This window comes from Choloepus didactylus, chromosome 3 (assembly GCF_015220235.1).
Source record: "Choloepus didactylus isolate mChoDid1 chromosome 3, mChoDid1.pri, whole genome shotgun sequence".
Taxonomy (NCBI): domain Eukaryota; kingdom Metazoa; phylum Chordata; class Mammalia; order Pilosa; family Megalonychidae; genus Choloepus; species Choloepus didactylus.
In genome coordinates this window covers 151839115-151855452 of record NC_051309.1, presented here as the reverse complement: position 1 = coordinate 151855452, position 16338 = coordinate 151839115, and the positions used below count along the sequence as shown (strand labels likewise).

Here is a 16338-nt window from a genome sequence, read left to right as displayed (position 1 = left end):
TACAGCAGCCTGGATCTGTTGCAGAGCCTCATCTTGTTTTGGTCCCCACTCAAAACTAGAAGCTTTTCTGGTCACTCAGTAAATGGGTTCCAGTGTCCTCACTGCCATTAGTATCAGTCCATATGTCCACATCCCAAGCTTCCGGATCCCATTCTTTTCCAGTCAATGCCTTTACTTTAACAGCAGGCACCCTGCGAGGTTGAGATTTTAGTTTACATTGTAAATCTGCTACTTGCACAATGAGACTCTGGATCTGGTTTTCAGAAATCTCAAGTCTGCAGCCACAGGAAATAAGATTTTCTTTCAGGGCACACATAGACAACTTTACATCTGTCATACGGCATTAAAGTTTCACATTTGAAGACATTTGCTTGTCCCTTTCTCTTATAACTTTATCCAGTGCATCTTAGAACAACCAGCCAACATCATTATACCTCTCAACTCCACAAAACTCTGTTAAGGTGTCAAAAACACTATCACCCAGAGCCTTGCTTCATACAATAGTATGCTTAGGAGAATCAAACAGTGATATTTTTGTATGTTCCTTTTGCCAACTCATGCCATGGACTGTCAGTGCCATCTTGATTATTGAAGATGGGGTCATTAGTGCCTTTGAATCTAATCAGAGTAGAAAACCAATTGTTAAAGCCCATTTAAAAGTTTTGTTTCTCAAGAACCTCTCCCAGTACCAAGCTGCATTAGTTAGGGTTCTCTAGGGAAACAGAACCAACAAGAGATATCTGTAAATATAAGATTTTATAAAAGTGTCTCATTTTATAATTGGGCCGACTGTACTATTGTCATTGAGTTGTAGGATTTCTTTATATATGCAAGATATCAGTCTTTTGTCAGATACATGGTTTCCAAAAATTTTTTCCCATTGAGTTGGCTGCCTCTTTACCTTTTTGAGAAATTCCTTTGAGGTGCAGAAACTTCTAAGCTTCAGGAGTTCCCATTTATCTATTTTTTCTTTTGTTGCTTGTGCTTTGGGTGTAAAGTCTAGGAAGTGGCCGCCTAATACAAGGTCTTGAAGATGTTTTCCTACATTATCTTCTAGGAGTTTTATGGTACTTTCTTTTATATTGAGATCTTTGGTCCATTTTGAGTTAGTTTTTGTGTAGGGGGTGAGGTAGGGGTCCTCTTTCATTCTTTTGGATATGGATATCCAACTCTCCCAGCCCCATTTGTTGAAAAGACCATTATGGCTCAGTTCAGTGACTTTGGGGGCCTTATCAAAGATCAGTCGGCCATAGATCTGAGGGTCTATCTCCGAATTCTCAATTCGATTCCATTGATCTATATGTCTATCTTTGTGCCAGTACCATGCTGTTTTGGTAACTGTGGCTTTATAATAAGCTTCAAAGTCAGGGAGTGTAAGTCCTCCCACTTCGTTTTTCTTTTTTAGAGTGTCTTTAGCAATTCGAGGCATCTTCCCTTTCCAAATAAATTTGATAACTAGCTTTTCCAAGTCTGCAAAGTAAGTTGTTGGAATTTTGATTGGGATTGCATTGAATCTGTAGATGAGTTTGGGTAGAATTGACATCTTAAAGACATTTAGTCTTCCTATCCATGAACATGGAATATTTTTCCATCTCTTAAGGTCCCCTTCTATTTCTTTTAGTAGAGTTATGTAGTTTTCTTTGTATAGGTCTTTTACATCTTTGGTTAAGTTGATTCCTAGGTACTTGATTTTTTTAGTTGCTATTGAAAATGGTATCTTTTTCTTGAGTGTCTCTTCAGTTTGTTCATTTCTAGCATATAGAAACATTACTGACTTATGTGCATTAACCTTGTATCCCGCTACTTTGCTAAATTTGTTTATTAGCTCTAGTAGCTGTATCGTCGATTTCTCAGGGTTTTCTAGATATAAGATCATATCATCTGCAAACAATGACAGTTTTACTTCTTCTTTTCCAATTTGGATGCCTTTTATTTCTTTGTCTTGCCGGATTGCCCTGGCTAGCACTTCCAGCACAATGTTGAATAACAGTGGTGACAGCGGGCATCCTTGTCTTGTTCCTGATCTTAGAGGGAAGGCTTTCAGTCTCTCTCCATTGAGTACTATGCTGGCTGTGGGTTTTTCATATATGCTCTTTATCATGTTGAGGAAGTTTCCTTCAATTCCTACCTTTTGAAGTGTTTTTATCAAAAAGGGATGTTGGATTTTGTCAAATGCTTTTTCAGCATCTATTGAGATGATCAATTGATTTTTCCCTTTTGACTTGTTAATGTGTTGTAATACATTGATTGATTTTCTTATGTTGAACCATCCTTGCATGCCTGGAATAAACCCCACTTGGTCATGGTGTATGATTTTTTTAATGTGTCTTTGGATTCGATTTGCAAGTATTTTGTTGAGGATTTTTGCATCTATATTCATTAGGGAGATTGGCCGGTAGTTTTCCTTTTTTGTAACATCTTTGCCTGGTTTTGGTATTAGATTGATGTTAGCTTCATAAAATGAGTTAGGTAGTGTTCCATTTTCTTCAATGTTTTGAAAGAGTTTGAGTAAGATTGGTGTCAGTTCTTTCTGGAAAGTTTGGTAGAATTCCCCTGTGAAGCCATCTGGCCCTGGGCATTTATTTGTGGGAAGCTTTTTGATGACTGATTGGATCTCTTTGCTTGTGATGGGTTGGTTGAGGTCTTCTATTTCTTCTCTGGTCAGTCTAGGTTGTTCATATGTTTCCAGGAAATTGTCCATTTCCTCTACATTATCCAGTTTGTTGCCATACAGTTGTTCATAGTATCCTCTTATAATTTTTTTAATTTCTTCAGGATCTGCAGTTATGTCACCTTTTTCATTCATTATTTTGTTTATATGGGTCTTCTCTCTTTTTGATTTTGTCAGTCTAGCTAGGGGCTTGTCAATCTTGTTGATCTTCTCAAAGAACCAACTTTTGGTGATATTTATCCTCTCTATTGTTTTTTTGTTCTCTATGTCATTTATTTCTGCTTTAATCCTTGTGATTTCTTTTCTTGTACTTGGTTTAGGATTGGTTTGCTGTTCATTTTCTAGCTTCTTCAGTTGATCCATTAGTTCTTTGATTTTGGCTCTTTCTTCCTTTTTAATATATGCGTTTAGTGCTATAAATTTCCCCCTTAGCATTGCTTTTGCTGCATCCCATAGGTTTTGGTATGTTGTGTTCTCATTTTCATTCGTCTCTATATATTTAGCAATTTCTCTTGCTATTTCTTCTTTAACCCACTGATTGTTTAGGAGTGTGTTGTTTAACCTCCAGGTATTTGTGAATTTTCTAAGTCTCTGATGGTTATTGACTTCTAATTGTATTCCATTGTGGTCAGAGAATGTGCTTTGAATAATTTCAATCTTTTTAAATTTATTGAGGCTTGTTTTATGTCCCAGCATATGATCTATTCTGGAGAAAGTTCCATGAGCACTAGAAAAGTATGTGTATCCTGGTGATTTGGGATGTAATGTCCTGTATATGTCTGTTAAATCTAATTCATTTATCAGATTGTTTAGGTTTTCAATTTCCTTATTGGTCTTCTGTCTGGTTGATCTATCTATAGGAGAGAGTGATGTGTTGAAGTCTCCCACAATTATTGTGGAAACATCAATTGCTTCCTTTAGTTTTGCCAGTGTTTCTCTCATGTATTTTGTGGCACCTTGGTTGGGTGCATAGACATTTACGATTGTTATTTCTTCTTGCTGAATTGCCCCTTTTATTAGTACGTAGTGGCCTTCTTTGTCTCTCAAAACATCCCTGCATTTGAAGTCTATTTTATCTGAGATTAATATTGCTACACCTGCTTTCTTTTGGCTGTAGCTTGCATGAAATATTTTTTTCCATCCTTTCACTTTCAGTTTCTTTGTGTCCCTGTGTCTAAGATGAGTCTCTTGTATGCAACATATTGATGGTTCATTTTTTTTGATCCATTCTGTGAATCTATATCTTTTAATTGGGGAGTTTAATCCATTTACATTCAACGTTATAACCGTGAAGGCATTTCTTGAATCAGCCATCTTATCCTTTGGTTTATGTTTGTCATATTTTTCCCCTCTGTCTATTAATATCCTTTATTGTACCCATACCGAATCTCTTTAGTACTGAACCTTTCTCCAAGTCTCTCTGTCCTGTCTTTGTTTCTCTGTCTGTAGGGCTCCCTTGAGTATCTCCAGTAGGGCAGGTCTCTTGTTAGCAAATTCTCTCAGCATTTGTTTGTCTGTGAAAAATTTAAGCTCTCCCTCGAATTTGAAGGAGAGCTTTGCTGGATAAAGTATTCTTGGCTGGAAATTTTTCTCACTCAGAATTTTAAATATATCTTGCCACTGCCTTCTTGCCTCCATGGTGGCTGCTGAGTAGTCACTACTTAGTCTTATGCTGTTTCCTTTGTATGTGGTGAATTGCTTTTCTCTTGCTGCTTTCAGAACTTGCTCCTTCTCTTCTGTGTTTGACAGTGTGATCAGTATATGTCTCGGAGTGGGTTTATTTGGATTTATTCTATTTGGAGTTCGCTGAGCATTTATGATTTGTGTATTTATGTTGTTTAGAAGATTTGGGAAGTTTTCCCCAACAATTTCTTTGAATACTCTTCCTAGACCTTTACCCTTTTCTTCCCTTTCTGGGACACCAATGAGTCTTATATTTGGACGTTTCATATTATCTATCATATCCCTGAGGTCCATTTCGATTTTTTCAATTTTTTTCCCCATTCTTTCTTTTATGCTTTCATTTTCCATTCTGTCATCTTCGAGGTCACTGATTTGTTGTTCAGCTTCCTCTAGTCTTGTACTATGAGTGTCCAGAATCTTTTTAATTTGGTCAACAGTTTCTTTAATTTCCATAAGATCATCCATTTTTTTATTTAGTCTTGCAATGTCTTCTTTATGCTCTTCTAGGTCTTCTTGATTTCCTTTATCTCCCGTACTATGGTCTCATTGTTCATCTTTAGTTCTTTGAGTAGCTGCTCTAGGTGCTGTGTCTCTTCTGGTCTTTTGATTTGGGTGCTTGGGCTTGGGTTATCCATATCATCTGGTTTTTTCATATGCTTTATAATTTTCTGTTGTTTTTGGCCTCGTGGCATTTGCTGAACTTGATAGGGTTCTTTTAGGATTTGTAGACCAATTGAAGTCCTTATCTCTAATTTATCAGATCTACAGCTTCGTGGAGTACACTTTCTCTAACTAACCAGCAGGTGGCGTCCACGAACCACCTGTTCTCCACAAGCCAGTTCTCCCCTGCTTAGCCTTTTTGGTGAGTGGGGGAGTGAGTCTTGTGGGGTCCAATTGGTGTACCAAGCTTGCGTGTGTAGTTGGTGTTGCCTGCCCTGTGTATGGGGTGTGTTTCTGGGCAGTCAGGGAGGGGGGGGTGGCTCTAACAATCAAATCTCCCTGGTGATCCTAGAGTTTTAAAGCTGCTGCAATAGTCTAATCCTTCAGTTCAGTCCTGCCACAGTTTGTCTCTGCCACTGACCCACAAGTCCTTGGTATTGGCGTATGGCTCCTGAGACTTGCAAATGGGCCCCTCTTCCAGGCCGTGCACCCCGGGCTGTGTAGGGAGGCTCCCAGTCTGCTGAAATGATGGCTGAATTGGGCTTTGTTAATTCACACTGCTCTACCTTCCCAACTCTGGGACAATCAGCTGAGGTTGCAGGGAAGGCTAATGTCCACGCCCAGTTTTGTGGTGTGTGCCTGTTATTTGAAGTACTTCCGTCACACTGGGTTGTCTGGGGCAGTTCTGGGCTATGGGGCTGGCGATGGGCAGGAGTGTTTCCTGTCCACCAGGATGATGGCTGTGAGCGGACACCCCCCTTTTCTTGGGAAGTTGTGGTGTTTAGTGAATTTTCTCAGCCACTGGATTATTGCGTTTTGTCTCAGAGCTCTCCTAGTTCTGCTCTTGACTTGACCTGCCCAAATAGCAAGTCTTTGAAGCTTTCTGTATTGGGCTTCTTAGAGTAATTGTTTTAGGAAAAGAAAAAAGGATTAAAACAAAAAAAAAAAAAAAAAAAAAGGGCCCTCCTCAGAGATCTAATGGGTTATTGAAATGCTAAGAGCCAAAGCAACCAGGGCCATTAAGGAAAGGTCCACAGGGCAGAGAGATCAGCTTTTCTTCGGGATTTGCATATGAGCCTCAGGGCCCTTCCCCTTTCTATGTTCACCAGAACTCCAAAAATCCTCTGCTTTTATTTTGGAGTTTTTCGTGTTGTTTTTTTTCTATGCCTGTCTCCTCTCTGCTGGGCTGGCTGCTCTCAGATTCTCTGGTGTCTGGTCTCAGTCTATCTATGGTTGGAGTCTGAATCAGTAGAATGAGTTTCCGATAAGGGCAGCCACTGCAGTTCTCCCTTCTCCTTCCCGGAGCTGACAGCCCCTCCTCCCCCAGGACCGAGCCTGGCAGGGAGGGGCGCGGGTCCCCTGGCCGCAAAAACTTACAGATTTCGCTGATCTCAGCAGTTCCATGTTTTCATGAGTGTTGTATGAAGTATGCCCAAAGTCAGATTGCTCTGTGGTGTCCAGTCCACGCAGTTCCTGGCTTTCTACCTACTTTCCTGGAGGAGTAACTAAAACATACAGCTAACCAGTCTGCCATCTTGCCCCGCCTCCAACAAATCTAGAACTCCTCTTTTGAAAATTTTAAATTGTCAGTCTGGAAAAAGTTCTGAAGCGGTAAATACACAGAATTTTAAAGAAGTCATTGAATATAGAGTAAATTGGGCCCCAAGAAGAAATCTCCAACTTCCTTGTTTACAGATAAAATAAAAGTGTCAGAATTTGCTGTCCTTGGGCTGGGGCTGTGGCAGCCGGCTAGGCTGTTGCTTCTTGGAAGAAAGCAGGTAGGAGTCCCGCTCTTCAACTGCTTCACATCTATCTGGATGTTTCTAAGGCCTTCCATGCCCCAAGGAGGGTTTTGAGGTGTGTCTGGGACTAGAAGAGAAAGCAATAACCCTGAGTGTTTTGTTTGTTTGTTTGTTTTTTGTCTCTTTTGTTCCCTTTCCTCTCTCCACAATATCTTCCAATATCCTAGAAGAAGGGAGATTTTCTTTTATGCCTCGTTCTTTTCAACAGAGCAGCACTAACGGCCGAATTAGGGTGATAAATGGTCTTGGTTTGCCTAGGACAAAGACAAGATTTTCAGGGCTAAAATCAGAACAGTCCCAGACAAACTGGGACAACTTGATCATCTTAGACCTAGCTCTCCTAAGCTGAGGAGGTTATTTTCTATGTGCATTGATAGGAACACTAGGAGTGGGTCCTACCAGTTTGGTTCTGTGACATGCTAAAGGCATTTAGGAAATCTCTTTAACAAAGTAGTTCTCAACTAGGGGAATTGTCATTTCCCTAGGGGACATTTGGAAAATATTGGAAGTGGTTTTTATTTTAATCAAATTGGAGTATGCTCCTGGCAAGCAGTGAGGTGGGGCACTGCCCAGGACAGTCTGCACAGGGAATAATTATTCCACTCAAAATGCCAAAGGTGTTGCCATTGAGAAAGTGAGCATGATTGCCTAACCCTGTTTTTCAAGCTTAAGGTCCTGCTAAAGAGGCCAAATCCTTGTCCTCTCTTGATTTGGGGCCCCAGGTTTCAGTGACTTCTCCTGAGAAGTGGGAGACTTCTAGGGACTATGATTTAAAGGGGAAATTTACATGCTGATGTATAATATTTGCAAAATATTATCTCCTTAAAAAACAAAAGCCTAGAACTCTCTGCCATCAGTGAAAAAGCATTTGGAGCAAGAACTAGACATGTTAGAGAGGACAAGAGTATGGGATAAGAACAACGTGGAATTCCAAAAAGGGATATATAGGATGAAGCAGAATGAATCTCCTAGCTATAAGGGTCAAGGTTCATAACCAACTCCTCTATTAGGAGGAACCTGAGATTGGGTCCAGAAGCTTCTGTGTAACCTTTACAGGTCATTATATAACTATGTACATACTTCTCATTATAGAGCAAATCTGTTAATCTTCTTCATAAAATTCCAGCATAAAAAAATTTTTCAGGCATTGTAATATAAAGTTGCTCGGACTGAGTAAATTTATTATCAAGATTTTGAAGCTGAGTGGGCAAAACTGGGTGGAATATTGTCTTTGTGAGACTTTTTTTTTCCCTGCTGGGAGTGCTATGTAGTATAGAAGCTGAGCCCATGCAACAAAGCCAGAGCAAAACAATTTCCACTTTCCACAGAAGTCTCTTCTTTGCTTAAAACAAATTATTATAATAATCTTTTCAGAATATATTTATCCACAAACTCTCTAATTTTTAAAAAGTATGTAACAGATCCTGTAAAGTGGCTCCCTCAGCACCTGCTGCAAACCTCTTCTAGCTTGTCTTCCTTTACCATAGAGGAAGGAAAGCTAAAAAGTGACATTTCCCAGGCTTCCTTGCAACTAGGTTCTATGTTCCTCCAAGCATAGCCACATGCCTGTTTTGTCTGGGACAGCCCAGTTTATGTCCGTAGTTCTGGTGTGATTATTCAATTTTAGTCCCTGCCCACCCTAGGGACTAAAAGTTAGTGGTGATGATTGGCTGTTTTGGCAATGCCGTGGCCGAGTTTCTGATGTGTCACAGGAATTGACAGCAGGAAGTGGTGGTAGTAGTAGTACTGTTTCTGCTGGGCTAGTCCCGTGGAGAGGTTGGGCATTTCCCTAGATGCTTTTTTTCCTGGCTGTGTAGCATCTAAACCCATTTCTTTGTTCCTTATTGGGAAGTCTGTAAGCTTCCTAGTATGTATATGTATATATATATTTTACCATATGTCATCAATTTTAAGATGCACATTTCTCACATTTTTTAATCTCTGAAATTGGGATCCCTTTCAAAAAATCAATGATATAGTTTAATTAGCAATGTTACAGCTTTCTTAGTAGTTTATAAAATAATGGTATGGCTTACAAATGATGACATCTTAGCTTCAATGAAAAACAGTATTAAATACCTTACTGCTTAAATCAGCTAAGTAGACTATATTGTTTGCACCTAGGTATCCCAAACACTATAAACAAGGGAACTTAAGATAAGACGGCTGGAATCAAAGTAACTGAGTCCTAGGTCACATAAAAAAAATTCTACCGAGTTCTCTAGAATAGATATTGTACAAATCTGGTCTTCCTGACAGAGAATATGGGTATTTTGCAATGCCTGCGAATCTCAGAAAAACTTGCATTACTTGTTCACTTCCAGAGTAGCCTTAGTTTCCTCTGTCATTCATCTTCCATTCCCTTATTATCTCTGAATGCCTTCTCCTTCCTCCCTTTCTACATCAGAGAAGAAACTGTTACAAGATACAACAGTTACGTAGCCTTGTCTTGTCTTTTCTTTCTTTCTTTTTTTTAAAATAAACAACAACAACAACACAGCTGTTACCCCCAATGTAGTCTAGGACCAAACAGATTTATGAAAACCAAGTGATTCCTGTTGCATTATTGCTGTCAATAACCACCACCACCACCATCAGAAGTATTTAAATCTGTATGTGATGAATGTGATATATGTTCTACAAAAATATTTGTCATCAAATCATACCATTCTTATTTCTGACATGTCTCTTGAATTTGATTCTTTCCCTTCTAACAGACACTGTCTTCTGGGGTTTCATCATGTCTCATCCGGACAATGCAACATGCTCCCTGAGTCCAGCCTTGTCCTCACCTTCTCTACCTGCCCTCCTTACAGTGATCGCAAGACTCAGTCACCTTAGCAGCCCCGGGTCTTGGGAGTTGTGGCTGAGTAGAAGCAGGAGAGACAGAGGTCTTCAGGTAAAAGGTATCAGACATTTTTCCTCCCCAGGTACTCATTTTAAATTATTAAATTGCAGAGAGACTGGAAATATTCTCATGATACACACACACACACACATATACATAACACACACACATTCGATGGACTTGTCAGAAGGTTTTGAAAAAAGCCAGACTGTAGTAGGGACAATGGTTGTGTGCACACACCCATACATACACAATCAGAATTCATCACAGGAAATCTGGCACACTGACCTGACCTAGGATAAAGATCTAAGTATCTGATAGAAGTGATGATTTCCTACCTGCAAGCTCTACCTCACTACCTGTATGAAACCTGGGGAAAAGAGGTGAGTATAATAGGGTAACAGTGGGCTCTTATAATAGAGAGACTGACAATAATCCAGCAGCTTAAAGAAGACAGAAGTTTATTTCTTTGTCAGACCAGTCCAAGGTGAGCTTTTTTCATGAAGTCATTTAGGTAATTAGGTACCCAGTTTTCTCTACCATCCCCTAAGTCCTGGGTCCTAATTACATGGTTGAATCGGAGTCACAATCAGACTGTAATTCAGGGGGGTACATGTGCAATATTCTAAGGCCCAGGAATGGAAGTGGCATATACCACTTGTATCCGTATTCCATTCGTAAGAGTCACATGGCCTCAACCATCTGCAAGGAGGGCCGCATACCCAGCTACAATGCTATCAGTATGGGAGATGGAAAGAATGGATTTTGGAGGACAACTACCTCACTCTGATACATTGTCCTTATGTCTATTAGTCAGGGTTCTCTAGGGAAACAGAATCAAAAAGAGACATCTGTAAATATGAGATTTTATAAAACTGTCTCACACAACTGTGGGGATATGAGTCCAGATTCTACAGGGCATGACTCATGAGTCCAAATTCCGTAGGGCAGACCGCAAGCTGGCAACTGATTGTCTTCAATGAACTCCCCAGTAGGGGCTGGCTGGCTGGTGAAAAAATGATGGTTCTCTTCTCCTTTAAAAGTCTTCAACTGATTGGATTAAATCCAGCTGATTGGATTCTCTCATTGCAGAAGACACTCCTTTAGTTGATCATAGATGTAATCAGCCACAGATGCAATCAATTGACTGATGATTTAATAAACCAGCCTTCTGGTTTATTAATCAGCCATAAAATGTCCTTGCAGTAACAGTTAGTCCAGTGCTTGCTTGACTAGACAACTGGGTACCATTACCTGGCCAAGTTGACACATGAGCCCATCCATCAAAATATGTGATGGATATTTTGCCATGGGATAACCTTGTATTGAGCTTTCTGTCTCTCCAAAGGGGAGCTGCTGGTTCCAGTACTGAGGAGTGAGGCGGTGGTGGTTACAGCACATCTCTCATTGGCGGTGAAGTTCTGCCTTGAGGGGGGATGTGTGAGGCTCAGCACCACTGGTACATATAAGTCCTTTCAGTAAGTCCTTGTAGTAAATTGTCACCAGGATTGATTGGAAAAGCCATGTAAACACCCTGGGAATTCTTGGAAATACTCAGGAAGAAGAACTCTGGGAAAAGTCTGGCTTTCCTGTTTTGCAAGCAGTGAATACCCAGAATACTGAGACATGGGGTAATGATTCAAATGTGACCTCCTTTATACTGGTAGGCTGATGAGACCTGGACATTCCAGGTATTCATACTTGATGACGTTATTTTTTGCATAAGAAAAATCTCATCTTGTTTTCTTGCTTCTAGGATCAAGTGTGAACTCTTTTGTAGAACATTCAAGGCTGTTCAAGGGCTGACTCCAACCAACCCTTCAGACCTAATCTTCTCTCACCACCCTCCATGCTCAGGCTACACTTACTGATGTGCTAATTACTCTTTGCCAGACATGACAGGTATTTCCATGCCTCTGTGCCTTTGCTCCACTGTTTCTTTCACCTGGGATGCCCTTCCTACCCCAAATTAATCTTACTCATCCTTCAAGGTGGATATCAAGTAATAACAATGACAACAGCTGATATTTAAGCATTTATTGTATTATAGGCACTTGTTTACATGGCTTCTCTCTTTTAATTTTCACAACAGATATGCGATAGATACTATTTTACCATTGAAGAAACAAGGGCATAAGGAGATTAAGTGACCTTGCCCAAGGTCACTTAGGAAGTGAGTGTCAGAGCCAGAATTTGGACCCAGCTGGTTGACTGCAGAGTTGAGCTCTTGCCTGAAGTCTCCTCAACCCTTACAACCCTATACCTCACAGATGCCGCAGCAGAATTAATCTCCTTTTATGTACTTCCACTCACCAAAACTATGTCAAAGATAGTTGTTTTCCATATTCGTAGTCTGCCTGTTAGGGATGTCAGTAAATGTTTGTGTGATGGTTAATATTGTGTGAACTTGGCCATGCTATAGTACTCAAATGTGAATCTAGGTGCTGCTGTGAAAGTATTCTGTAGATGTTTAACATCTACAATCAGTTGACTTTAAGTAAAAGAGATTCTCCTTGATAAGCTGGGTGGGCCCCATCCAATCAGTTGAAAGGTTTTCAGAGGTTTCACAGAGCAAGAAGAAATTCCTCCTATGGATTACAGCATCAAATCCTGCCTGACAGTTCTCAGCCTACTGCCTGCTCTGCAGTTCTCAGGCTTGTCCAGCCAGTCCCCATAATCCTGTAAACTAATTCCTTGCAATAAATCTCATGATAAATACATATCCTACTGGTTCTATTTTGCTGGTGGATCCGACTGCTACAGTTTTTCACACTTAATGGCATGGGCTAGTCCATAAAGTTTTAATATCCTTGTTGTTCCTTGAGTGCTAAGTCTATTCTTGACCTCTTCAGGATACCTTTAAGGACTTTTGAGAATTCCCCGAGTTGTTTTTTTAAAATTCAGTTTTATTGAGATATATTCACATATCATACAATCATCCATGGTGCACAATCAACTGTTCACAGTACCATCATATAGTTGTGCATTCATCACCCCAATCTATTTTTTGAACATTTTCCTTGTACCAGGAAAAGTAAAAATAAGAATAAAAAATAAAAGCAAAAGGGAACACCCAAATCATCCCCCCCCTCCTACCCTATTTTTCATTTAGTTTTTGTCCCCATTTATCTACTCATCCATCCATACACTGGATAAAGGGAGTGTGATCCACAAGGCTTTCATAGTCACACGTCACACCTTGTAAGTTACATTGTTATACACTTGTCTTCAAGAGTCAAGGCTACTGGGTTGCAATTTGACAGTTTCAGGCATTTAATTCTAGCTTTCCAATACCTTAAAACCTAAAAAAGGTTATCTATCTAGTGCATAAGAATGCCCACCAGAGTGACTACTCGACTCCACTTGGAATCTCTCAGCCACTGAAACTTTATTTCATTTCATTTCACATCCCCCTTTTGGTCAAGAAGATGTTCTCAATCCCACGACGTTGGATTCAAATTCATCCCCGGGAGTCATATTCCACATTGCCAGGGAGATTTACACCACTGGGTGTCAGACCCCACCTAGAGGGGTGGGCAGTGAGTTCACCTGCCTAGTTGGCTTAGAGAGAGAGAGAGGCCACATCTGAGCAACAAAGAGGCACTCGGGGGAGACTCTTAGGCACAATTATATGCAGGTTTAGCCCCTCCTTTGTAGTAATGAGTTCCATAAGGGCCCAAGTTTTGAATACGATCGCATTTGAACAAGTTCCAAGATTTCTCCTGGATTGCACAACCCATAAGAATCAGAGGTTTCTCTTCCATTATCTTCAAAACCCCAATACTAATTTACATTTCAGCAGAAATGGAACTGCCATGAGGCTAATGAAGTTCATGCTTTAGGGCCACTCTCTTGCATGGGCCCTGCTAGGTTCCTAGCAATGTGCTCATTGTTTTAAAAAAATTTGTAACAGTAAAATGAAGTGAATTTGAAAAGAAATTTTGTAACATTTCAATACAAGTTTTGAGAAATTATTGACTTGATTTTGACATACATGAAGTCTTGTTTGATAATACAACTGATGAAGGGGAGTGAATCATATAAACACATTAGGAAAAGATTTACATTTCCTACTGATTTGACAAAATAATGACATTGATGAAGATATAAAATTCACAATAAGCCCTTACATTGAGGATATTGACGACAAACATTTTAATGAAATATTGTCAGTTAATTGATTAGTACTTAAAATTAACTACTGTCCCCCCAAACTTGAAATGCCCTGAAATCTTACATCTCACATACAAAAGAAACCTGTTAGAGATATTTTAAAATTTGTCGACAGTCCTAGACATTTTCTTGGCATTAATAATAATGACTTGTGAGACTAATAGAAACCTTTCTAGATTATCGATAAAAAAGTACATTTTGAAGCTACAGTGGTCAAAACAAAATGGTATTTGCACAAAGTTAGATATATTGACAAATGGAATTGAACTGAGAATTCAGAAATAGACCTTCACATCTATGGTCAATTGATTTTTGACAAGGCTTCCAAGTCTACACACCTGGACAGAACAGTCTCTTCAACAAATGGCATTGGGAGAATTGGATATTTATATCCAAAAGAATGAAAGAGCACCCCATCTCACATCTTATACAAAAATTAACTCCAAATGGATCAAAGACCTAAATATAAGAGCCCAAACCATAAAACCCTAGAAGAAAATGTAGGGAAGCATCTTCAAGCTCTTGTGGTAGGCAATGGTTTCTTAGACTTTACACCCAAAGCACAAGCAAACAAGCAACAAAAGAAAAAAAGAGATAAATGGAACCTACTCAGAATTAAATACTTTTGGGCTTTTTTCTAGTTTACTAATGCTGCCAGAATGCAAAACACCAGAGATGGATTGGCTTTTATAAAAGGGGGTTTATTTGGTTACACAGTTACAGTCTTAAGGCCATAAAGTGTCCAAGGTAACACATCAGCAATCGGATACCTTCACTGGAGGATGGCCAATGGTGTCCGGAAAACCTCTTAGCTGGGAAGGCGTGTGGCTGGCGTCAGCTCCAAAGTTCTGGTTTCAAAATGGCTTTCTCCCAGGACGTTCCTCTCTAGGCTGCAGTTCCTCAAAAATGTAACTCTTAGTTGCACTTGGGGTATCTGTCCTCTCTTAGCTTCTCTGGAGCAAGAGTCAGCTTTCAACGGCCGTCTTCAAACTCTCTCCCATCTGCAGCTCCTATACTTTCTTCAAAGTGTCCCTCTTGGCTGTAGCTCCTCTTCAAAAGTTCACTCTCAGCTGCACTGCACTGAGTTCCTGTTGCTTGCCAGCTCATTTATATGGCTCCACTGATCAACTTAGAAGCACCCTGAAAGGGCAGAGCAACACCTCCATGGAAATTATCCAGAGTCATCACCCACAGCTGGGTGGTGCACATTCCGAAGAAACACTCAAAGAATTACAATCTAATCAACACTGATTATGTCTGCCCACACAAGATTACATCAAAGATAATGGCGTTTGGGGGACACAATATATTCAAACTGGCATAGGCTTCAAAGGACTTTCTCAAGAAAGTGAAAAGGCAGATAATGGGGGAAAATATTTGGAAATCACATATCTGATAAAGGCTTGATATCCAGAATATATAAAGAAATCCTATAACTCAACAATAAAAAGACATACAATCCAATTAAAATCGGAAAAAAAAGACTTGAATAGACACTTTTCTAAAGAGGAAATACAAATGGCTAAAAAGCACATGAAAAGATGCTCAACATTACTGGCTATTAGGGAAATGCAAATCAAAACCACAATGAGATATCATTTCACACCTACTAGATTGGCCACTATTAAAAAAACAGAAAACTACAAATGTTGGAGAGGATGTGGAGAAATAGGAACACTTATTCACTGCTGGTGGAAATGTAGAATGGTGTAGCTGCTGTGGAAGACAGTTTGTTGGATCCTCAAGAAGCTAAGTATAGAATTGCCATATGATCCAGTAATCCTGCCACGAAATATACACATGAAAGAAACTGAAAGCAGAGATGTGAACAGACATTTGTGTACTGATATTCATAGTGGCATTATTCACAATTGCCAAAAGATGAAAGCAAACTGTGTCCATCAACTGATGAATGGATAAACAAAATGTGGCATCTACTTATGGTGGAATATTATTCAGTAGTAAGAATGAATGAAGTCCTGATACATATCAGAACAAGGATGACTCTTGAGGACATTATGTTGAGTGAAATAAGCCAGACACAAAAGGACAAATATTGTATAATCTCACTAATATGATCTAATCATAATAAGCAAACTCATAGAGTTAAAAACCTAGAATATAGTTTACCAGGAGATAGAATGAGGGTAGAGAATGGGGAGCTGATGCTTTATATGTGCAGAATTTTTAATTAGGTTGATTGTAAATGTTTGCAGTTAGATAGAGATGATGGTAGCATGTATGTAATTAACAACACTGAATCATGTGTGTGAGTGTGGTTGAAAGAAGTTTAGTGTCTTATATATCACTAGAAGGAAAACTAGAGGATAAAACATGGGACTGTATGACACAGTGAACCTTGTAGTAGACAATGACTGTGGTCAAGAGTACAAATATAAAAATATTATTCCATGAACTAGAACAAATGGACATAACTATTAAAAGATGTTAACAATAAGGTGGTATATGGGAAAAATACATCTACTGCAATCTATGAACTA

At 39.5% G+C, this 16338-nt stretch overlaps 1 long non-coding RNA gene across 1 annotated transcript in view; it reads left to right on the top strand.

The window, feature by feature from the left end:
* Positions 1-12100, top strand: part of LOC119528849 — a 96120-nt gene extending 84020 nt beyond the window's left edge. Inside the window, exons 2-4 of the long non-coding RNA XR_005215772.1 lie at positions 9534-9722; positions 11421-11566; positions 11757-12100. This is a non-coding gene — a long non-coding RNA (uncharacterized LOC119528849). The remainder of the gene's footprint in view (positions 1-9533; positions 9723-11420; positions 11567-11756) is intronic.
* Positions 12101-16338: the final 4238 nt, after the last annotated feature.